At 44.3% G+C, this 24,692-nt stretch overlaps 1 protein-coding gene across 1 annotated transcript in view; it reads right to left on the minus strand.

Annotated features, from left to right (window-relative positions):
• Positions 1–24,692, minus strand: part of HRH2 (histamine receptor H2) — a 744,552-nt gene that overhangs the window by 308,362 nt on the left and 411,498 nt on the right. The gene's annotated exons all lie outside the window — the stretch shown is intronic.

Genomic DNA, 24,692 nt, shown 5'->3' on the forward strand with positions numbered 1-24,692 from the left:
CTGCAGGTGGACAGAGTGGGACGTGGGTGCCATCGATGCAGCCGATCACGTGAGGGAAGTGTGCCAGTTGATAAAAGTCAGTCTTGGTTTTGGCTAATTCTGCCGGTGTAACAGGGAATTTAATATAATGCCCCATCCTCTGCATCATGGCGTCAAGAAACCTCCTGAAGAAGCGGGACAGGCAGCCCTGGGACACGCCACCCACTACAGCTATCACACTCTGGTAGCTCCCTGAGGCCAGCAGGTGTAAGCTACATAGCACCTGGACATGAGGTGGGATGGCATGGGCCCTGGGTGTTGGGTGGTCCAGGAGAGGGTGTAGGTCCCTGATCAATTGCTTGATGGTGTCTGGGTGTAGCCTGTACCTCTGCAGTATTTCAGGCTCTGTCAGTTGGAACAGTGTTATCCTCTGCCTGTACACTTGTTCCTCCCTTAGCCATTCTCTCTGTCCTGCTGCCTGTAGTCTCTGCCGTCTTGCTATGATGTAAAAAGCCGCCATCATGGGTCCTGAGGTGCATTTTGGGACTTTTTTTATAGCCCTCCCTTGGTTACCACCTGCTTTCATTGCATGGTAAATACCGACTTAAAAATACCGTTTTTCGGCAGAATCTGTATTTTTGTGCTTACCTACATCTCCAAGGCTGATTTTTACCGTTTCTGATTTACCGAAAATACGAACTCGGTATTTATGTATACGGTAGATTCCGACACGGTAATTTTACCGGGTCATTCTTACCGAGTCGGTATGTTTCCGACTCGGATTTTATGAAATCGGTAATTTACGGCCTCCTACATCTCATTTCCTCGGTAACGGCCGATTTTACCGGTTTTCGGCCGTTACCACCCGGTAAAAGCCTACCTACATCTGGCCCCAAGTATTTAAGGCAGTTTGGACGTACAGTACTAACGTTCATGAAGCTTTGAAAATGTCTCCTTTTGATATGATGAGAAGACGTATAGCTAGAACTAAGTGTAATCCTGATTGGTTGCATAAAAATGCATGTCATGACATTTGTATGAATTCAGTTTAAAACAATGTTCTTGAGAAACACTTACAGTATAAATGTACTTTTGATAACAAGTTTGGAGGAGGTTTGGCAGATGATAAATCTGGAATGTGGGTCAAAGTTAAAAAACCTTGGAAGGTTCGTAAAGGAGAGTCTCAATTTTCTCAACCCCTTAAGATTAAAAAAGTTTTACGCAATCCTGTTCTTTTAAGTGATGGGAAGGTATGGAACATTAGAAGAATTGCTATTTACAAAGGTAAAAATACTGTTCCTGTATCTTCTAGTAGGAAGGATACAAGCAAATTTGATGATTTTGTTGAGGAGGGACAAGGTGATGTGATTACATCTAGTTCTTCCGAAAATACACCTGGAATTTCTTCTGATATATCTGAAAATGTTACTTCTGGAAATGTGGGTGATATTGAAACTTCTATTTCACCTGAGGCATTTAACAATACAGATAATTCTGTTGTTGATTCTGCAACCCCTGGTTTGCAATCTGCGTTGAAGAAACGTGTTGTAGCAAAACCTAAATGGTCGGCAGATTTTGTTTGTTGATTTATTATTTATATTTTCTTTGGACCTATTTATGTTTTTCTTTTCTTTTTGAAAGGGGGAAGATGTGTTGTGTCATGATCTCATGTTTTGTTGTTCGATAGAATTGTTTTCTTTCAAGCTTCTGTCTCTCTGCTCTTGCTCTGTAACATTCTATGGTGGATGTGGAAGAGCAGTTGCTGTGGGAGAAGACCTGTGTAGGCTGCGTCCTACCTTGCTCCTGTGTTCCTGTAATAAATCTATTACTTCTTAAATTATCAGCGTCTTGACTTTACAACAGCCCTTTCATGTTTTTATTTTGTGTGTTTACCTGCATCTTTGTGCAGGTTAAGCACAATAAATACTCTTCTCAGGGTGCAGACAGTCTGTGGATGCAGCTTTCCTTTATGTCTGTTCAGCATTATCATGTGAAGAAGGAGCACAAGGGACAGCAAGAGTAGAGCGTGGTATATTTATTTATACACACAAACTAACGTGGGTGTGTGAGGTGTACATTATAAGACTCCATGATAAAGTTGGTTATACTAGAAATGCATACCTCATGATGACCCAGCCAACCACCTTCAGTCATTACATCTAGCATAAACCATCTTAAGCTACAAGTAGTCACACTTTCAACCTGATGATTGCAGTAAGGTATTATGAAAGGGTCTAAAAGTGTTGATACCTTTGTAATAAAACTTGTGATATCTAACACTTACATTTGATGTAAAAATGTATCTCTCTGTCCATCCGCCCATCTCTCTGTCCATCCGTCCGTCTATCTATCTATCTATCTATCTATCTATCTATCTATCTATCTATCTATCTATCTATCTGCAACACTGAAGATCTATAAAACCCTCTCTAGCTGTATTTGCAAGTCACTCAATTTCTATACAATTTAAACCCTCTTTAACTATTTTTAATAGTTACAAAAACATTCCAAAGAAAGCATTATCAAATACAGCAAGCTGGCAGCCAGTGCCAGACCAAGGGGCTTTTTTAAGTCTGCTGTTTGCCAATACCTTTTGATTTTACTAAAATTGTGTGTATAATATAGTTAAATACATGGGGCTTCAGTCAGACTTCATCCATTAGTTTGATGTTGTGTCATTCATGTTTTTGTTCCACCCACCCCCTGCATCATGGGTCAATGTGTCAGCACACACAACGCAGCTCCCTTCGATGCCAGTGACTACTATGGTAACGTGTGCTTTTTGGAAATCAAAAAATGTTATACCTTTAGTCAATATTTTTTTTAGATTGATGAAGGCCCGGCCGCTTCCCCAACAATGAAGTTTTGTAAAATCCATGACAGAAGAAAAACAGAATTGCCAAAGCCCAGAGGCTAGTGCCCATTGCTTTGGCAAGGCTTGTTTTGAGTGCCTTATAGCAGCTCCCGACAGATCTTTGTTTCTACTTTCCTGCACCTTCTTGAATCCCCTCTTCTGTATAAATGATGTATCTGAGCATACTGCAACTCCTGTGATATGCAATCCTTTTGCATCAGTGCTGAGAAGATTGCCTTTAGGGCTCTTCCAGTCTCATGATTCCGAGAAGCTGGATGGAATATGCACCTGAATGGGATTCATAAACATAGATAAAATAGAAACCTGCCGACATGACACCTGTAAACCATATTTAATTAAGTGTAACAGCTTTACAGCCACCAATGGAGAAAAAGGCAATCCTTTTTGTTTACCAGAGTACAGTTCACCCTTCAGTAAATTTGTTTTACAGATGTGCAGAGTTATGGCCCTGCTTTCTTCCATCCTTCACACGGCGGACACAACTGCCATATACAACTATAACCGAAACCACCACTAGATAGACATAGGTAATCAGTTAGCTGTCAGAGATTGTGCAGATCAGCTAGAAACTAACTGGTATAAAATATGGCTCACTTTAAATTTCATAAAGGCTTAACAGTTTTAATGCAATGAAGTCTAGTTTTTCACATGCAACCCCCATAGCTTGGGTAACTCGCCAGACTGTCAGTAAGCATATATGAACCATCACAGTTGCCATTACAACCATCACCATTAACGCCACCACAACAATTACCACCACCATTATCACAACCGTCTTACCACCATATCCACCACTACCACCACAATACCATTGCCACCACTATGACCCCTTTACGACCACATCCATCATCACCACCAACATTGTCTTGAACAATTGGCATTACCACCCTGACCATCACTGTTACCACTACCACATCATTAAAACTACCTTTACCAGAACCACATCAACTACCACCATTATACTGCCATTAGCACAACCTTTACCACCACAAACATTATCACACTTACTATTATTATCACCACCATTACAACTACCACTATCACCACTACTACAGCTACCACAATCACTACCATTCCACCACTACCATTACCGCCATAACCACTATTCTCACAACCGCTTTCACAACCATCACCAGCACTTCCAACATCACTACCGTGAGCACCATTAGACTCCTACCATCATTGTGTTCACCATCACCTTCATTACCATCCCTACCCTACCATCGCACAGACACCATCATCACCATCGTGGAGAAGTGTGGCACAATGGTTAGAGCGGCAGACCCTGATGCAGAGGTCTAGCCCGGGACCAGGGTTCAATTCCCCTCCTCGGCGGGTCTTGAGCTCAAAAATTCCACGGACCTGATAAGAGAGGCGGCAGACCCGGAAGCAGAGGACGGCCCGGGACCAGGGTTCAATTCCCGACACGGCAGGGTCATGGACCAGGGTCAGCGGACTCGATAATTCTCGCCTCGGTGCCTACTCTAACTAGGGATCACACTCGGCAACTCTGGGCATTAGCTTGCCTGATCTCTACAACGGCCCCCCACATACGCCGGGGATGCCTGGTTTCACCTTGGAGATACCCAGTAGGGACCATCTCACAGGGAAAAGCCAGGACGGGTTCCCCAGTGGTCTATAGCGCAGAGATACTCCTTCGGGAGTCGTTTCTAGCGCGTTAGAAACCCACAATTAATTCTCGCCTCGGTGCCTATTCCAATCATGGAGTCCCACTCTGCAACTCTGGGCAATAGCTTGCTTAATCTCCACAACGGCCCCCACAACAAGTATCAATATACATTACAATTTACACCAACTTGCTTCTTCATAAAACTAACAGAAGGAAAAACGAATCACCGCTTTTGGGTAAACCATTTCCCAAACATTGTGTCTCATAATAATCAAAAATCCCTCAAAACACACTCAAGTTCCCTTTCTTATTTTTCCTCTTCCTTTAGTGCGGTTCGGCGCTCAATCTCTTTTTAATAAATGCCACACAAATCTGCTTTTAGTTTTCAATAGCAGAATCATTTTCTTTCAATTCTTCAGTCAGTAACTCACACAAGACTGCCTTCTGAATAGATTACAGAAGGACCTTGTCTTTTATCCCGCAAGGAGAACCATGTTGAAGTTGTTGGCACTGTCGTCCACTCCACCTGGCTCTGCTCTAATGTCTTGCTGCCGGTCGAAAGAAGAGTTCACAAGACTGCATAGAGCGCAGAACCTGGTTCTTAATTTGTAAATTTGAGCCTATTTTTTCACTTTGCAAAAATATCCCCTATTATCTACTAATTCCATTGTTTGACATTTAGAGGCCTCACTCGCTGACAATAGCCTCTCCGGGCAAAAGACTAAAAGGTACCAACCAATTATCTAGTTTCAGTCACATATTGTGTTTTGGTCTGATGTTGGCAACGACCTTTTGATATGACTAAAAATGTATGTATAATATACTTGTAGGGCCTGTAAGTAATCCCTCACCAAGCATTAATCTGTTGTTGTGTCATTCACATTTTCCATCCGCCCACTCCAGCAAACTCGTACAAACTGTGATTAAAACTGTGGCATTCCTAATTAAGACAAAACATCTTCTTCATTAATTTTTTGTCATGTCATGTTCTTGCTCCTCCCTTCCAATCTCAAAGATATCGACAAGGGAATATTAGGCTTCCTGATTTTTTTTTTTTTTTTACTCATTGAATTACCCGTTGCCTAACACCATGTCAACTCACTTGCTACAAAACAAAAAGTCCAATCAAAACAAATAAAATACGTGTATTGCCGAGAATCATCAGTGTGGTAACTGAGCTCTGGTGATGCAATAACAGGTATGATATTGAACAGCAGCTTGATGAAAATAAGTCTCATGCCGGAAGTTCATTAAATCCAGCTGTAGGTGCTTAAGTGAAACAATGTGTAGATTGTGGTAAAAAGTCATCTACAGCTCTGCCGAAGCTGTATAAGAGTCAAAGAGGTGCTGCCACGGCTGCCTTCAGCACTGGTGGTGCCCCCCAACCATGGTGGAGGAGGTGACCACCTTCACCACGAATTCCCTCACCACCTTCTAACAGTGCAAGGGTCCATAATCACTCTCTTTCAGATGTATTTAATTAGCTATATAGCATCACTAATACCAGTATAGGGTGTCAGAGCACTTTGCATCACACACACAGATACAATCAATCATCATGTTTAAATCAGTGTATAGCAAATGTTACATAAGCCAGAGGACTACAGGGTGTAGGAGTGACATGTCATCCATACTGGTAGGCAGTATAGTTTAAGAGTGCTTGGTCTGGAGAAGCACAAACTCAGAATTGAAAACAGAACGCCATAGTTGGGAGTTCTATTTAAAGCCTGAACCGCGGCAGCAATTCCGCATCTGGGCCGGCGTTCTATTGAGTGGGCGGGGCTGTGACGGCCATTGGCCGTTCGCTGCACTGGGGAGGGAGTGCTCCCGTCGGCCAACGGCCGACGGGACCACGGAAGGGGTTAATAATAAGAATTGATTTCTACCCAAATTAACCCTTTTTGCAACATTCATGAATGCTCTAATCTATACTTTGCAGTATGCATGCAGTTCTTTGATGACAAATAATAAGTGATATACTGTCCTATATGAGGATTTTAACGTATAATCTGCAAGTAACAAAAGGATGTCTCTTAGAAAAGCAGTATCCCACTGACCTATTTAATTTTTTTGGGTGGAGTTTTATATAGCGCGAACTAGACCCGAAGGGGTCAGAGCGCTTTACATGAGCACCAGTTACGTTACAGACGGACACAGATGGATACATTATATGCACTTTGTGATCTGCAAGGTACACCTTCGTTGCAGCATGCATGTAACATTTTATGATCAGTTACAACCTCAACCAGACAAAACTCCATCTCTCTCCACGAAGAACATTAATCACTGGAGTTATCTTGGCATTTTTATTGTTGCATTGAAATTGCTGGAGGCAAGGAGCGTGGAAGCAGGGGTTTTTAAAACCAAAATAAACTTACAAACCCGGCACCCCCTGAAGGGTGCAGTGGCACTGGTCGCATCGCCCTAAAGCCGACCATGAGTGCTGCTTAGTTGGCACAGTAAGTTGAGCGCATGCTGCATAAAACTGGGTGGTTCAGGGAGGTCACAGGTTCAAAACTCATTAAGTTAATAGAGGGCGTTGCATTCCCACTGCAGAGATATGTGATTAATCTAAAGGTCAGATATTTCCATTCCAAAAAGACAGCTCAGTAGGTATAAGAGTCTGCTACAGTAACCTCGCTGTAGCCGACAGGCCCCTATCCTAGTAAGATACTGTGAGATGTTCCTTGCATGCTTTAGGCATCTCTGTGGAGCCCACAGGTTGCAGATGTCTATGCCAGTGAGGTGCTTTATGGTAAATGCACCTGCTGCAGAGGCTGTGTGCACAGTGCATGTGAAAGGTTCTAACCCCAGCATCATAGCCCAAGATGGAAAAATACCTGCTACAGAAAAATGAATGCATCCTCAATTCACAAAGTACGATTGTTGGAAATGGCCCTTTTTGCATGGTTATGGCCACACTTTTTGCTTTTTCCTCCTATTTTTTCCTGGTCTGTATTGTTGGCTTTAGGACTCTGGGCATTTTACCACTGCCGGTCAGTGCTAAAGTGCATATGTTCTCTGTGTAAATTGTTATTGTGAATGGTTCTCATTGATTGGCATATTTGTTTTACCAGTAGGTCCCTAGTAAAGTGCACTGAGTGTGCCAGGGCCGGTAAATCAAATGCTACTAATGGACCTGCAACTCAGATTGTGCCTCCCACATGGGTAGCCCTGAAAAGATGCCTCAGGCCTGCCACAGAGGTGCCTGCATGCAGTTTGTTAACTGTCATGTCGACTTGGCAAGTGCACCCACTTTCCAGGCCCTAGCCTTCCCCTTTCTTACATATAGGGCACCCCTATGGTAGGCCCAAGGTATCCCCTGGGCAGGGTGCAGTGTATGTGAAAGTTGGGACATGTACTGGTGTGTGTAACATCCTAATAGTGAAATACTGCTAATTTCGTTTTTCACTATTGAAAGGCTAATTTGCCCCATCGGACAGAATGGGGAATAGTTTGTAACATTTTACAAGCATATCTTTCCATAGGGATAAGATAGAAAATAGAGTTTGGAATCCCTGAACTCAGGATTTAATAAGACATCTTTTAGTAAAGATGGTTTTTAAATTGTGTGTTTGAAAATAGTACTTTTAGAAAGTGGCTATTTTCTTATTCAACCATCCTGTGCACTTCTGCCTGTTTGTGAATTGACTGTCTGGCTTTGGAATGACAGGGGCTGGGAAGGTGCAGTGGCTCCAGGAGTCTGGATGAGTCAGTACTAGGCTGAATAGGCCTGATCTTCATTTGGAGTGGTGGGAGGAGTAGCACCTGCACCTGAATAGGGCTGTGCCTGCCTTCTACGATGCTGGCTCCACCCCCTGTGGAGTGCCTGGAGATAAGGCTCACACTGGCAATGGATGTTGTTGTGCACTTGCAGAGTGTCTCCCAGAACTGATTTGAACTGGGCTCAGAGCCACTTGCACGAAGAGAACAAAGACATTTTGGGGTATAAGTATCAGACCCAAAACCCCAGACTTTAGATCGTTCCTGGAATTCAAGAGGAAGCTTTGCCAAGGAAAAGAGCTGGAGAGACTGAGGAGAAGTCCTGCCCTTGCTGTGTGTCTTGGGTTGGCCTGCAGTTTCTGTTTCAGCCAAGGAAAAGAGAAGGACTTTTCTGTATGCTGTGTCCCCTGCTTGAAGGAGATCTCCAAGGGCCTGAAGTGAGCTGGCCTCCTGTCCTAAAATCTCGGGGACACAATGACTTCACCCCCAGCTCCCCTGAACTCTGTTGCTGTGAGTTCTGACCTGCCAAGAGTTGCCTGTGCCAGTTTTGGACCTCTGGAGGCTGTTGCTGTTGTTTGGGAGCTGAAAGAAAGAAGAAACTCAAATGACTACAGAAATTGACGCACTGCTCTTCATGCGGCTGTTTTCCCAACGCATCTCCACGGCGCTAGAAGAATTTCCAAGCATCGCTGCTGTGGTAACCGCCGCAGCTTCTGTCACCGCTGCAAGAATCGATGCATCAAGGGATCGCGGCTGAAGAGAACCAATGCACCGCCACTCGACGCTGCCGCATCGATCGCCAACGCATCCTGGATTCCTACGCATCATACCTGTGCGGCCAGTTCTTCCGACGCATCACCCGCGGACCGGAACCGACACGAAGAATCGATGCATCACTCCCTGTACAGACCGGATTCGACACAACCCTTCCTCTGCGTGCAGCGGGCCTGTTGCATCACCTCCCCAAGGTTTCAGGGGTTTCGCATCTCTTTGTTTTCCAACACTGCGGCTGTTTAGCTTGAGAACTTTGACGCATCTACAGGTACTTTGATGAAAAGTCACACATCCATAGTTTTCTATGGTACACGTTCTTGAAACCTTTTGAAAGTCACATTTTTAACTCTGTATGTTGGATTTATGGAGTTTTGTTCTTGTTTAGTTTAGATAAAGATACTTTATTTTTCTAAACTGGTGTGGTGTCCTTTTGTGGTGTTTTCACAGTGTTACTGTGAGTGTTGGTACAAATACTTTACACATTGCCTATGGGATAAGCCTGTCTCCTTGTGCCACGCTGCCAAGGGGGTGAGCAGGGGCTATCTAAAGTGTGTATCCCCCTTACCCTGACTGGGAGAAAGGGCTCCGTTTTGGATAAAGGTACATACCTCTGCCAACTAGAGACCCCCATTTCTAACAACAATCATAATTAGTGAGGCCAAGGATTAGTGTGCCTGGTGATGAGGTAGGCATGTAACCTACAAATAAAAGGTTCCAACTCAAAAAGGGCCCACTTGACCTTTCACCCTTTTGAGGTTAATAAACGAAACACCTCTGAATCTGCTAATCGTAATAGAAGCTACTGCATGTCTTGGAGAGTATTGGGTTTCGTGCCTTTAAGCAGTGAGCTTGAGTTACCAAAACACCAGGAAAGCCCCTACAGAGATTTTGATCTTTATCTGGTTATAATTATTTTTCAGGTCACAAACATTTACAGTAGGCCACCCAGAAAGCTGCTCCAGCTACTGGTTCCCTGGAGTGTTACTAAGAGTGTCATGTGATATTTACTGTGGGCTCCTGTTCCCTTTATGTTGAAATCTACACAGCAAAATTACAACATAGGGTATGAAGCCCGCTGAGCCAGTGCACATTTTTCGTTTTTTGGGATTGTTTAGTGGAAATCTTATTTCCTTTGGACAAAGCTATTCTGCAACACCTCCGCCAGATCTGGAAGTGATCTGTTCCTCTTATCATTCTCGAAGGGGGCTTTATCGAGCCCCTCGTTGAAGAAAATTCTATACCACATCCAGGGTGGGGAGGGATCATTCAGATTTTGTGGATGCTCAAGGTACTTAGGAGGGAAACCAAACATTTTATTGGCCACTTCCTAGCATGGAATTTACTCCTGAGAATTTCTCTATAATTGTGACGGAAAATCCCCAGTAGAAAATCCTTTTAATGCTGCCAGAAATCATTTTGTGAATTTCTTTCAGGCATATATTGGCAAGTGTCCCTGATGATGACTACCCATGGTAATGCAGTCTCTGTCTCTCCCAGACTACTTTCAACTGCGCCTATGTAGCCATTTTCTAGATCTTTAGGTCTCACCTACCGACAGCTTTCTGTTGTTGAAGAACTATTTGTGCCTTCCAGTGCTAGCACTGAGAGGACTACTTTTCATTAGCGGCTGGCACTGATTGGGGGTGGCAGGGCGTGGGCGAGGGGGGGTAAAGGGATATTAGGAAAAAGAAAAAAATACATCTGTCATCTCTCCTCGTGTCAGGAATGGAACAGTAAGCAGCCAGGCTCCCCCGACCAATCACAATGCTGCAATGCAGTGATTGGCTTGAGCGCTGTGATTTGGCACTCAACCAGGGACTGTGAGCTGGGCATGTTGTCCACGCAGTCTGTAATACAGCCTGCATCGAGAACATGCTAAGTGCTTGTGAATATTTATGCCGGACTAAGAGGGCAGCCAGACAGTCATTGCGCACTTAGGAGGGTGCTACCACTCCTCCCCAGCCCCACCGCCATCACGCAAAGCTACCACAGCAACGCAAAATAAAATGATAATAACATTACGTTATTATCATTTTCTTTTAACTTTCCTTCACTGCTTCAAAGCAGTGGGGCGATGCTCCTCCACCTTAGCGGAGGAGCCGCCACTTCTACTTTTAACTTTTCCTTCTACCACTCCATGGGAGTGCATGCATTTTCATTTTCGCTTCATCAAGTGCTGATTCCTCTCCAAATCCCACCTATGCTATTTATGTTGCTCTCCACAAAGCCTTTCCATTACTCTTATCATCAGATTTTTTAAAGACATTTTAATTCCCTCCCTTCTGCTTCCCTGCAGTGACTGCTGCTCAACAGCATTGAATTATTTCTATGGTAATAACCTTCTCCTTCTCTGCTTACCTGAATATATATATATATATATATATATATATATATATATATATATATATATATATATATATATACAATTTTTACATACAGCTGCAACTTGCTATCGCATTGCTCCATTCTTTTTTATGTGCTTTTGATTATCCTGTAATTTAATTCATCACTCCAAGATTGACGTCTGCTACCATGGAATTCTAAGTTTTAAAAAAAATGGCCACCGTGTCATGATGAATGTACGCATATTCTTGGACACACATGCACCCATACAGGTTTTCGCTCAGTGACTTCCGTAGTGTCATTGCAAAACCAATTTTTTGCCTTTTTGCAAATGCTGGACAGCATCGGCAAAAACCATTGTAAAAGCCAATACTTCTGCATTGGCAACCCAAAAGTCGAGACAGACAGGTTTTGCCAGTGCTTATTTCTCCTTCCAAAATAAAAACTTCTTGTTCCTGGAATTATTGCACTGCTGCATTACGATGTCTGTCACCTTCAAAGCTCTTTTGCGCCCTCTCTTTTCCAGCACCTATTATACATACATTTTGGGAAGTTGGAAACCCTGAGCAGCAGTAATACTGTGCCTTGTCTCTCTGTACTCCACCCCCGCCCGTTGTCTGAGCTAAAATAGAAAGAGGGTGATTTATTGTGTTGTGAATGAAAAAGACAATCAAATGGAAAAGGAGAGAGTGCTACAAAGGCCACAGGGGGCGGGACGCGAAATCAATTTTGCTTGTTCTTAAACTTAAGTAGGGGCTTAGATTTAGACGCTTGTTGACGTTTTGCAATTTGCTAACCTTAAATGATTGCTCTTGGTCATCGGTCAATGCTATTACCTCTGAAGCGGTCCGCGCGAGAGAGGGACATAGATTTATTAATGGTTAAATGAAGACATTTCAGGCGAAAATTATCAGGTGACTCCATGTCATGATCGGGCAGTCCTGGTGGACCTCAAGTGAAACAATTGAATCAAATTAATAGATTATAATATTATTTACAAAAAAGCAGCATGGTAACAAGTCCTGGGTAGGGTGGAAACCTGCTATGGGTAAGGATAGTGACAGCTTTCATACAAGAACTTAAACCATACTCTAGATAACGGTTTACAGCTTTTGGTCTGATCCAGTCTCTTCTACAGGTCCCTGTGTGACAAGTGCAGCTACTATGTGACGCATAGTGGCAGTATGTGTTGACAGGTCTGCTGCACTATTATGTGCACCATGATATGGAGTCACATGGTATGCTCACCTAGTGGATAAGGTGTGAGATGTGAGTAAGGACGTACAAGTAAACAATATAGCCTGCGAACCCACCGTAGTAGGCTCTATTGGCCAATAAAGGCCCGCTCTAGTGCCTTTAACAAGGAAGCAAGCCTTTAATGGCCTGTAGAAACCGCAACAGAGGGCTCTGAGGCTATTAGACTATTCCATCCCTAGAGGACAGAATGTTTTAATTTGTAAAACAAAGGCCTCATGGAGCCTGAGGGAGTTGAAATTCACTCGGACTCCGTAAGGCCTTTGTTCACAGCTGTTGGTGCGAGCAAACATAGGAATGTTGATGCTCTGGGCTCAGGGGGCTGATTTTCACCAAGGGGACCGATTTTCACCTATCAGGGCCTCTCTTGCTAAAGACTTGGAGAGGCAACAGTAATTCTATAGTATCAACCTGTTATGTTTATAATATTGCCTGGTACATGGTTGCTGGACTTACTACAATTTCCTGCAATGAAGTACGATGAAAACACAAGGCTCAGTGTAGCCAAACAGAGCTGCCTGAGACGACTATTCAGTGAGAGGGATGGTCCAACAAAGTTTGCCAGGGCTGCTTTTGGCTCTCAGTCCGGCCTTGTCTGGGCTTCTACCAGTCATTAGAAGCCCGGAGCAGTCCATTGTTTTCAATAGAGCGCTCAACATTCCAATGTTCTAATAAAGTATATATCCATTAATTGTTACAGGCCCTCATCAGGTCTTTCGGAAATGTAACCGCTTCTTCTCAACTCTGGTGGAACTTCACTGGCTTCTCTTGCCACACCACACCAACTTCAAGGCTAGCTACATCACCTACAAAACCATCAGTATCACCCCCTGCCTATGTAAATGAAAAGCCCATCATCTCTGTGTTGTCTCAGCACATCCACAGTCTGGACACCATCTGACTGGAGACATGGAAACAAAGACACCAGTCCTTTGGGGACTTTATTGCTGCCCGGAAATTGGTTATTAATAATAGTAAAACTTATACAATGGTATGAAGGCCCAGAGTTAAAAAACGTAGAACCTTTTTTATGGACAAATCACCTGTGACTTCTGTCGATTCATTCTGCTACCTGTGCATCACTTTCTCTGGTTATGGTTCATGGACTCGTGAAATTACCAATGTCAGGAGCAAAATGGACAGAAGTATCCATGGCATATTCAGATTTTCAGCCAAGCTGGGTTCTAGGCTGGTCAAGGAGATGACTGCAATTTATAGTGCAAGGGTTTTATCCATCTCAACATATGAGGCTGGTGTGTGGAGCCACTACGGTACTAAAGCATTGCACACTAAGGAAAATAGTTTTCTTAAACATCTTCTTAGTCTGGTCATTTCGGGTTCCTCTGAGATTACTCACAGAGATGTAGGGCTTCCGTACCTCAAAGATATAGTCACATCATGCCTCATATTGCTTTGGCACTCTATATGGTCCAAAGTAGAAACTAGTTTAACAAAAGCAATTATTCAAGACTGTTTTACTTTGAATAATACCATGACCATCCCTTGGCTAATTTATATTAGTTCTGTGTATAGCAAATTGTTTAAAATGTCAGTCCAGACTAACCCTTTACAAGTTTTAGCACTTAGTAAGCTGTCTATCAGAGAAACTTTTGGAATACTAGGAGGGAAATCCAGCTTGCTAGGGAGAGCAGGAAATCAACAGTCATGTTTTATTTAACACTTACCTTAGCAGCTGGCTGTCAGGATTATCTAATTTATTTTCCCAATCTTATGCACCGTTTTGTCCTGGTCAGATTCAGAATGGGAATTGGCCATCATTTAGTCACCTTTCACTCAATGAAAACCTGTCCTTCGGACAGTTTTCCTTGTCCATGCCATGGATGGAGTAAACAGAGCACCATGCACTCTATGCTGTTTTGTGACTTTTATTCTGATGATTTGACGAAACCGTATTGCTCTTTCAAATTGAAATTGTATGTGTTCTTATGATGTGATCGACTCTGACCGCATGTTGTATATTAATTGCTATTCGACACATTTTTAGCTGATATTAATTAGTTGTAATGTAATTTGTTTTATGCATACTTTTGTGGTTGTTTCATACACACCGAATAAAGTTTATTTTATTGAATTAAATTGACACCAGGCCTTCTCTGTCGTGGCACCCGGGATGTGTACCAGCATCCCTGGATCCAACAAGAGCTCTTCCGCCCGCTTCAATTTAGAAAGAGTTGAAGGCACACCCTTAAAAGTGGAGCACCACATGGTGAGGGGACAAATAAAATGCCCCACATCCCCCTCCCAGAAACGAGAATGTCCCCACCGGCTAGTTTATGTTTCTGATCAGCACTCTAACTTTGGCCTAGTACAGCACTTCTCTAGCTTTCACTGTTTGCACTGTACAGACCTCAATGTTAAATTGATTCTTGTGAAATTTCGTGTGGATTTCACACCGATCAGTCGGTTGTTTGATCTACCTGTCGGAGAACACAGCTAATGTTTTGCATGCCACTATTGGTGACTTATCTACACTTTTAGACGTTCTGCTGTCAAATCTCTAAAAGTGCCAGACAAAGAAGTAATACATATTGGATACAAATTATGTTGACTCAAGAAAACAATACTTAGAGAATGAGAATAATTCCTTCATAACCTTAGGTGTCGACTTGTCCTGAACTTTGAAGTACCCTATAGCCAGAAGGTCAAGTGATGAATGCAGACCTCCCCCCTCGGCCTAGATCAAGCAATATTTAAAATGGGTTTGAAGAAGCATTTGGGCCAGCCTCCTCTTTCTCTCCATAACAGGGAATATCACCCCAGCAACACAATGATTTTCTTCAAACTAGCTCGTCTCCATCATACCAGTTATTTGCCATAGTTATCAGGTATCATCTGGGTGCTTTAAAAAAACTAGAATTTTTTTGGGGGGGAGCATCTCGTCCGAAATACTTTCCAGAGGTTACTTTAAGCAAACACCACATATTCATTTACAGCGTACAACAGAAGCTAGTGCAAATGCCTCCAAAATCATCATTTAATCATGGTCTTCATGGTCATGGTGGCCCACATGCCAAGAATGAAAAACTGTGGTTCGCCCATAAATCTTAAACTGGAGAAAAATCTTGCTAAATCTATCCCTTCTTAGGTTTGGCATTAGCTGAGATCTTTTAATTTTTACTAAAAGTATACACATGGTCTGTTGTTGTGTCATTCACATTTTTCTTCCTCCCACTACAGCATACAGCATGGGGAAGTGGGTCACCTGACTTCAGTCACAGGCTAACTTCCCAGTGAGTGAAAGCATTCTGCTCTTTCACAAGAACACATCCACATACAAAATAGTTCCGTGCAGAGCCGGTGACTGCTATGCCAATGTGTTTTTTATTTTTATATATTTGTGAGGGTCTGGTCGCGCCCCTAAAAATAAAGTTTTGCAAAACAAAAATGCCAAAATAAAACAAGCAGTAACAAAGCCAAACAAGCTGATAAACAACACCAGACCTGCTTGGCTTTGCCCATGCTTCTTTTAGTTTGGCGAGCAGTGCTGACCAGTGTTTGCTGAGCTGCACTGTGCAGCGCATGCGCTAACTGAGAATTTTTAACATACGCATTTTGGACAGTGCAATCATATAAAATCAGGCGCAGTGAGATGCTGTAACATTAAGATTGCAAGAGTAGTCACCAGTTGCAGCAGGTGCTTAAACCTGACTGCACATAGAACCTGGCTACTGGTCCGAGCATGTAGGGTTGAGGTGCTCGCTAGGCCCAGCGGTTTAGTTAGCCAGCAAGACAAGAATAATGCACGTGTCCTAGTGGTGGTCAGTGAGAGCAGCAGTGAGCCTTTTGATGTGATAATGTTATCCATAAAGGACTCTCAGATCTCAACCTCCTGCCTCTATTCAACATTCACATTATGCAACAGGGTCTTAAGACGGGTGTAGCAGTGAAGGGCCTGGGACGCCCAGCCTATATGTCCAGACTTACCTCTCCTTGTTTAAGCAGTTGGATGGTTTGGGCTTGTATAAAATCCTCTTTTTCTCTGCATTTGATGTTTTTTGTGTTCCTTACCCTTTCCGCTTGTTTGCTGCTTTATTGTCTTTTCTCATTTACCGGACTGGGAAGGCAAACTGACCCCGGCAATTGAGTCTGGCCGCCCATGGGCAGTGGAGGGGCGGGGCGGTGGCAGGGTGCGTGTGGAAAACAGAGGTGGCCCAATATTGTAGCTATGCTGCATAACCGGCCCCCGGTAACAAAAAAGCCCCCCCCCATGGTGGCCCACCAGTTAAAACGGCCAGTGCCCGCTACAGTCAGTCCGGCCCTGGTTGTTTCACCTCCTTTCGCACATCTGCCAACCATTCCGGACTATCATCCCTCCTCTACCCTTTCATGTACTTTACCTTCCTTTATGTCTTAACCTCCAAATCTCTATATCTTTGTATTTTTCACTTTCATCTTTACTTTACTTTCCACTGGTCCTGTTTATAGTTCTGTTTGCTTCACATTTTTACCCCTATGTATTTTGTATTCTACTACTTTTCCTGTCCTCAATTCCTGGTTGCATCTTTCCTTATCTTCTCCTCCCCCAATTACCTCGAGGGGAGGACTAGGGAACCAAAAACGGACCCAAAATGCTCAAACCTGCCCGGCTTCCTTTGTCCCCGCCAGGCGATCTCTCCCTTTCCATCCATCCATTCTCTCTCTTCTCATCTCTTCTCCCACTCCGATCACTTTCTCTGTAACTTCAACCTCCCTCCCTCTCCTCCCCACATCTGCTGCAATAATTCTTCGGGAGCTGGGAAAAGTAATAAAAGGCACCAGCAGCGGTCCGGCTTTTCAAATTGGCCTCCAGGGCCCGATCCCACAGGGAACTGCCCGGTGGAATAAAAGGCCTGCCCGGCTCCCACTCATCTCTACGCCTTTACCGAGCCGTTTTCTCATTGCGTACACACATGTATAATTCTCCCAACTCCTCCTCGCGCTTCTTTTTATCCCAACTTCTGATCTCCCTACCCCCCTTCTTGCAGTCTGATGAAGTAGGAAATGACGCCTCTCATTTCCAGAAGACTTACATCTAACAGGCTCAGGGATTTACGTGTAAATTTAATATCTCACAACATTATCAGCCAGCCGAATCCATCCGATATCGACCTCAGCCAGCACGCTCTCATATTTTTCGACTCCTTAATATATAAATATACATCTGTATATACATGTTTTTGGGCTCAGAAAGCAGAGGAGCGGCGGCTTCCATCAGAGCCCCTGTAAATTTGCTGGCGCGTGAGCAGGATGGATCCCAGCAGGCTTTCCCGTGGTTTCATCCGGTAACCGTCCGAGCATGAGCCCCCCCATCAGGCGGGAGCTGCGTTATATTACCCATTACAATGTGCGATTTGGAAAGCTCCAGTCTCATCATGCCCTAGCGAGATTGTTTCCTTTTCCCAAAATCCCCTACTTTCTGGTTAGTTTGATAGTTTCGGATACTTTTCCCACACACCTGCAGTGCTTAATTTGATTTTACTTGAGTATTGATTTTTCTTGAGCACCTGCAGCGGACCTGCTGAATCCATTCCCACAGGTGCTGAATACCAAGTCTGTCCGGTCTTGGCTTCACCTCCATACACTTCCTCTCTTTTTATATCACTCTTGGAAGCGTTTCACCCCTCTTTTCGCTCTTTGTCACTGTTGAGCCATCTTTCTTTTTCCTCTTTTTTACATTTTCCTGCTTTTCTCTCTGTTAATTTGCGTTAGAGTCTGACGAAGAAAAATAGGTCCTGGTCCTCAAAATGAGTTCCATTTTTCCTCACCTGCAAGCACAGGCACAAATTAAGCACTACCTGCCACAACCAGCCTATGAACGCATTACTCTCGCATTTCATTGCTTTCCTAAACTGCCCCTGTTATCCAGGAGAACATCCATGGTGAAAATGCAATTTATGACTTCATTTAGAGGGTGTGCTACTGGCAAATAATACTCCACAAGAAGATTTACCAGTTTTCCGATTTTGCTCAGTATTTCTCTAGAACACATCCATCCATCCATCCAATCATTCATCCATCCATCCAATCATTCATCCATCCATCCATTCAACCATCCATCCATCCATTTTTAACCCCTTCGCTGCAGCGGCAATTCCGCCGCAGCGCTAGGGGGGTGGGGGGCCGCGCGGCGCTCCCATGCTCGTGACGGAACCGCTCCGTCACGAGCCTCGGGTGCGCTGTGCTGATGACGGAGTGGTTCCCTCACGGCCCCGCCCGCTCAACAGAACGTCCAGCGCAGGCGCAGAATCCGTGCAGCGCAGGCGCGCCGAGCGGGCCGTGACGGAACCGCTCCGTCATCAGCACAGCGCATCCGTGGCTGGTGACTGAGCGGTTCCGTCACCAGCATGGGAGGGGTTAATACTCTCAATTTGGGGGGTTTCAGAGAACCTCATAATCTCGATGTCCCTATTAGCTCCTCTCACTGGGTGTATTGGGATTTCCACAGGATTTACAATGAGGCCATGAACTGGGCTCCCAGTCCCTTGTAATTAGATTAACCTTCTCGGTGGGACATAACAGCAGAGGGGGCATGCTGGGATTGTAACACCGAAGTGATGGACTTCGCTCCGTTTCACATTGTGTGCTGCTTCAGTACATAAAGTCATACAATACAACTACAATCCGTCAAATAGTGGTCAAACAGAACTTCTCATTGCACAAGAAATGCTGCCACGCCCAAGTGTCATCCAGCCTGCTCCACTGATGATCAAAGATGGGTGTGAAATGGTGATAACCATGCTAGCACCGGCCATACCGCACAGATTTGTCAAGCACACATTCATCCCTTGCATCAGCTTGACACTGAATATTAGGTATTTATTGTTACCCAGCTCAATGGTACTCATTTTAGCATTCTCAGAATGATGGAAGGCTAACTGGTCTCACTAGGATTTGAATTTATGTCCATGAGGCCAAACAGGGTTTTTTCGAGTGCATGATTTATTCCATTGAGGCATCAGACCCAGCTTACTCCTGGGCGACTGTCACCTTAAATGCCTTTACTTTGGTCTCAGAGACCCACACCCACTGTGTTTATATTTAGCTTTAATTGTGACCAATATGACCTTTGTGTGTCTATGCAGTGTTCTTTGATTATTTTCCATCACATTCTGAAGGGGATAGAATAAGCCTAACAAATTACCCATGAGGGAGCCATAGCAGTGAAGGGTTTAGTAGATTGTTTTCATATCCTCTCAAAGTTTCCAAATGCCTTCATTATGTTCCGTAGGATGTATTATTAGAATCTCTCTACCAATCGTGTTTTATCATCTCAAGACAATAGAGCTGTAAATCCTGAATAATGTTTTAAATTACAATGATCTGATTCAGCCTCACCCCACCGTTCTTCTCAAATCAAAAGAATCTTTAGTTGGATAAAAATATCCATAATAGAATTGCACAGATAACATTTACAACTCATCTTAATAGGAATTCTATATAACAACCATAAAAAGGATCTCGTAACATGCACAGTTAAATGTACAGGCGCAGAACACCAAATACCAGGCTAGGCGTCAACTCAATGGTCATCAAGTTAAAAGGCATTAACTGCTCCCTTCACGATGCACATATGATTTTGGTCGCGAACAGGAGCTTTTGTTGGCTGGGCTTACATTATGAATAAATACACACCGGCACAGGATTAGAGAGGGGCATCTGGCAGAGGATCCATTTATAGCTTTGAAGACCAGGATTGGTTGCTTGTACAGAGCCCTGCTTTTATCTAACATTCTGCTGTCTTGGTGGTAGTGCTATGAAGCAGGTGGGTATCTAGGGAGATTGAAGAGTGTGCTCCTAATGAAATGTAGATTATTATAGATCTTTATCCACTGTAAAATAATATCGGTACAAGCTACTAGTAAAGAGTTACAGTAGCTAAATGTGTCAAGGACAACTGAAGTGAAGATTGACTATGTGAAAAGAAAGTTTAGAGTGTATTTTGCTTGTACTGAGTAATTGAAAGGGCCTGCTATGGCCATATCAGTTATGGATATATCCATTGAAGGGTTCAAATGCATCTCTAGGTTTCTGATGGAGTGTGTTGTTGTTATAATCTCTGGTGGGAAATTGATAGGATAGAGGAGAGGAACATTTGCAAAAGTAGCTGCAAGGTAAAATAATTTCCATTTTGCGAGTTACGCATCGCTGGGAGAACTGTCTCCTGAATGGCTATGACACATTTTGTGATGTGTGTGTGGATGTGAGGAGGGAAAGCAGGATATAAGTGAAAGGTTTGAGTTTCATCTATAGCATATTAAGAGATGAGGTGTTGAGTGAGAAGAGGAGCAGATCCAAGACTGAGTCTTGAGGGGACCGGACCGGCAAAAGTGTAGGAGTGAAAGTTTTGAGAAGCAACTGACTGAGTTTGATGAATCAGAGAGACACAACGAGAGTCAGTTGACAGTGGATCCCAAATTTGGTTAGGGTGGTTATATGAAGTGGTATGATCAACAGTATCAAAAGCCACAGAGAGGTCTTGGAGTATGGGAACAAAAAATAGGTGAGTGTGGTGGGCACAGATTATGACATCAGATATGTGAGTCAGGGTGGTTTCTGTGGATTGAAGCACCCTGAATCTTGAGTGAAAGGGGTCTAGTAGATTGTATGTAGTGAAGAATGGTGTAAGATGATTAAGAAGTGATAGGTATTGCAAGGACATCAGTTTATCAATTCAGTTATCTCAACCAGGAATTACTGATATCAGGGGCATTGGTTGTTCTGGAATGTGGAATTATAGGTCTATTACAAGGCAGGCCTTAATCAAAGGCCAATAACCAAGAATTTGATTTACTATTCCACATGTTTTACCAGTTTTCTGCATCACTTGCATTTTGATTCTGCTGGTTTCTGTTGGGACTGGCCAAATTGGAATTAAGAGACCTTTCATATTGATAGCTCATGTCTACCAGCAGGTTTTCTATTTTGCATATTGCCTGTCACTAAGCTAGGTTTAATATCATCTGTGATTTCATGTATCATATCATGAGCAATGGAAGAGTAGACCACGTAAAGACCCTAAAATGATATTTTTTGTTTAGGTTTTCCTTAAGGGTCCTGCTAATTCGTACGGAATCTTAGTGACTATTCAACAAACAATTATTCTTGGAATTTCAGTTGCTTTGTAATGATATACCATAGAAAAACACTATCTGCTAGCATTAAATACTGTTTCTACGCATTCATTCTGACCTGTTTGAAAGTACACTAATATCACTCCCTTTATTGCTCCTGCCAAGTCACAGCAAATGCTCCGCTTCCAGCAAGCAAGAGGATTAAAAATGCTCTCGCTTACTGGAAGTGGAGCAGAATTACTTCCAGACACAGGGAGATGCATGTTTAGTAGCTCCCTATGTCTGAAAGCAATGCCAGCTCCAGCCTTGAGGCTCCCCCCGTGGCCCCAACAGATGTGACTGGGTGGTGCCAGAGCACCCACAATGGAGGCCAGGCCCCATTGCTGAGAGCTGATTGGTGGCCCACCCCCTTTCTTCTCCACTCTGCAAACGTGTCTCCTGGCGCTCTACTGGTTGGGGGATGAAGTCCCCTTGTAAGCTGAAAGTTCAACAAAGCGGTATTGCTGTGAGCTGGTTGGAGGCCCCACCCCTTTCTCTACTACTCCACAAAAGTGCCTACTAGTTAAAAAAACATAGAAATTCACTTTAAAATCCAAAGGTTAGAGAGACGTTATAGGTCGGAAATAGAATATAAAAAACCTTAGAAACCCGCTTACGAAACCTAAGGTTTCAGGAACTTTATAGTTAGCAAATACAATTAAAAAAAATTAAAAAACTGAAAAAAAACTAAGAGTTACAGGGATGTTTATAGTTAGGCTCAGATTTCACTCGTACTAAACCATGAACTTTCACCAGTTATAGTTACCTGAGCTAACTAAAACGGACGACTCCGCAATGAACTGCACATGACCTCACATATTACATCACTCATGACATGGTCAGTGACATCACTAATGACATAACTTGTGGCACCTCAAATTACATCACTGATGACATCATCCACAGAACCACTCACACACCCACTCACACACTTATGCAACCTTTTGTATGCTCACTCACACACTCACAAAACCAGTCACATACCCATTTACAGACCCATACAAGTACTCAAACACCTACTTACTCATCCATAGAGCCACTCACCCACCCACTCACTCACTCATACAGCCACTCACACAACCACTCGCTCACCCATACAGCTACTCATACAACTAGTAACTGACCCAAACAGCCGCTCACACAGCCACACACTCACCCATGCAGCTACTACACACCCACTTATTACTGTGAGGTGGTTGCAGGCCATGCCCCTTTCTACACCACTCTGCAAATACCCCACCTTGTGCACTACTATTTGGGGGATGAAGTCTCCTTGCCTCTTGAAGGTACAAGCGGGCCACCTAGCCCTCCTATTACCTCCAGTAAGCACCACACAGCTGGATTGCTGAAAGGTAGTAGGAGGCCACGCCCCTTTTCTCCACCACTCTGCAAACCCACCTCCTGGCTACACTACTGCTCACGGGATAAAGTCCACTTTACTCTTGAGGCCCTCAGTGCGCCAAGAGGCACATTTGCAGAGTGGTGGAAAAAGGGGTGTGGCCTCCGACCACCTCTCAGCAATCCATCTGTGTGGGGCTTACTGGAGCTAACAGGTGGGCTGGTTGACCCCTAAGGACCCTCAGCAATGAAGAGGACTTCATCCCTCAACCAAGAGCGTGCCAAGAGGCGTTTGCAGAGTAGTGGAGAAAGAGGGTGGGGCCTTGCAAGTTGCTGGCTTCCGTTTTCTTTTTAATTTTAGGAAGGGGGGCCACGCGGCCCCCTTCTCATTACCCTTATGGGCCCCAGGGACCCTAACCACGGGGCCTGACCCTTATTTTTATTTTTTATATTGTAATAAAACAGGAGAGGGGCCACGCTGGCCCCCCTCCCCAGACCAAATTCTGCCTCTGGGACCCATACTCTGAGGCTTGGCCTTTGTTACTTTATTTATTTTGAAAGAGGAGGCGGCTGTGCAGGCCCCCCTCCCCAGGCTGATTTTGGCCCCGGGTACCCATTTACCAGGGTCTGGACATTAAATAAATATATACTAAGGGAGGGAGGCAGCGTGGCCTCCTTTCACTGGGCTAGTTTTGGCCCCAGGGACCCCATCCCCCAGGGCAAGGCCTTATCTGTTTTAAAAAAGATTTAAAAATATGGGTAGGGGGCATACACAGCCCCCCTACCCCGGCTGATATTGCCCCAGGGACCCCATGCCCCAGGGCATGGCCACATCAAAAGGGGGCCGCCGGGGGAGCATGCAGGCCTGGGCTCAGTCCCTGTCAGCTCCCCGTCTCCTGCAGGAGCAGACATTGCTTTTGGGCAGAGGGAATGCAAACATGCAGCTCCTTCTGCCCAAAAGCGATTCTGCTCCACTTCATGGAAGCGAGAGCATTTTTCATGCTTTTGCTTTCAAGAAGGGAAGCAGAGTTTGCTATGGCTTGGCGCGGTCAGTGGTGGTGGTCCAGGGGGCTGGGGGACTGCAATGGACCCCCTCTTTACTTAATTTGTGCCCCAGGGAGGTGGCAGTCCCAGGGGTTATGGGGGCTGTATGGCCCCCGCATTATAAAACATTAGCCCCATGGAGGTGGTGGTCCTTGTAGCTGAGTGGGGGGCTGGAGCACCCCCACACATTCTATTATTTATAGATCTCATGGGAGGTGGTGGTCCCCGGGGCTGCGGGGTAGGCTGGAACCCCCACTCATTCCATTATGTATTTAACCCCGGGGAGGTGGAGGTCCCCAGAGCTGCAGGGGTCAGCGCAGTCCCCCCATTATTAATTCAATTGCCCCTGGGACCTGGCCCACCCGGGTTCCAAATTAAACAAAAAGCGGGAGACCGTGCTTCCTTTAAAAAAAAGAAATGCTGCGGGATTCACGGATCCACCGCAACTCCTGCCGAAAAAAAAGACAAATGCTTTTTTTGGGCCCTCTGGGGTCCCTTTGGTACCCTCTGATCAGGCCTATGGGGTCAACGGTGCTTGTACCCTGACCCCTTTTCATATATCTTAACTTAAAAGAAAATTCTTGTGACTCGGTTCAACCAAGTCACAAGATGACTGCCAACA

Source organism: Lissotriton helveticus, chromosome 7 (assembly GCF_964261635.1).
Source record: "Lissotriton helveticus chromosome 7, aLisHel1.1, whole genome shotgun sequence".
NCBI classification, from domain to species: Eukaryota; Metazoa; Chordata; class Amphibia; order Caudata; family Salamandridae; genus Lissotriton; species Lissotriton helveticus.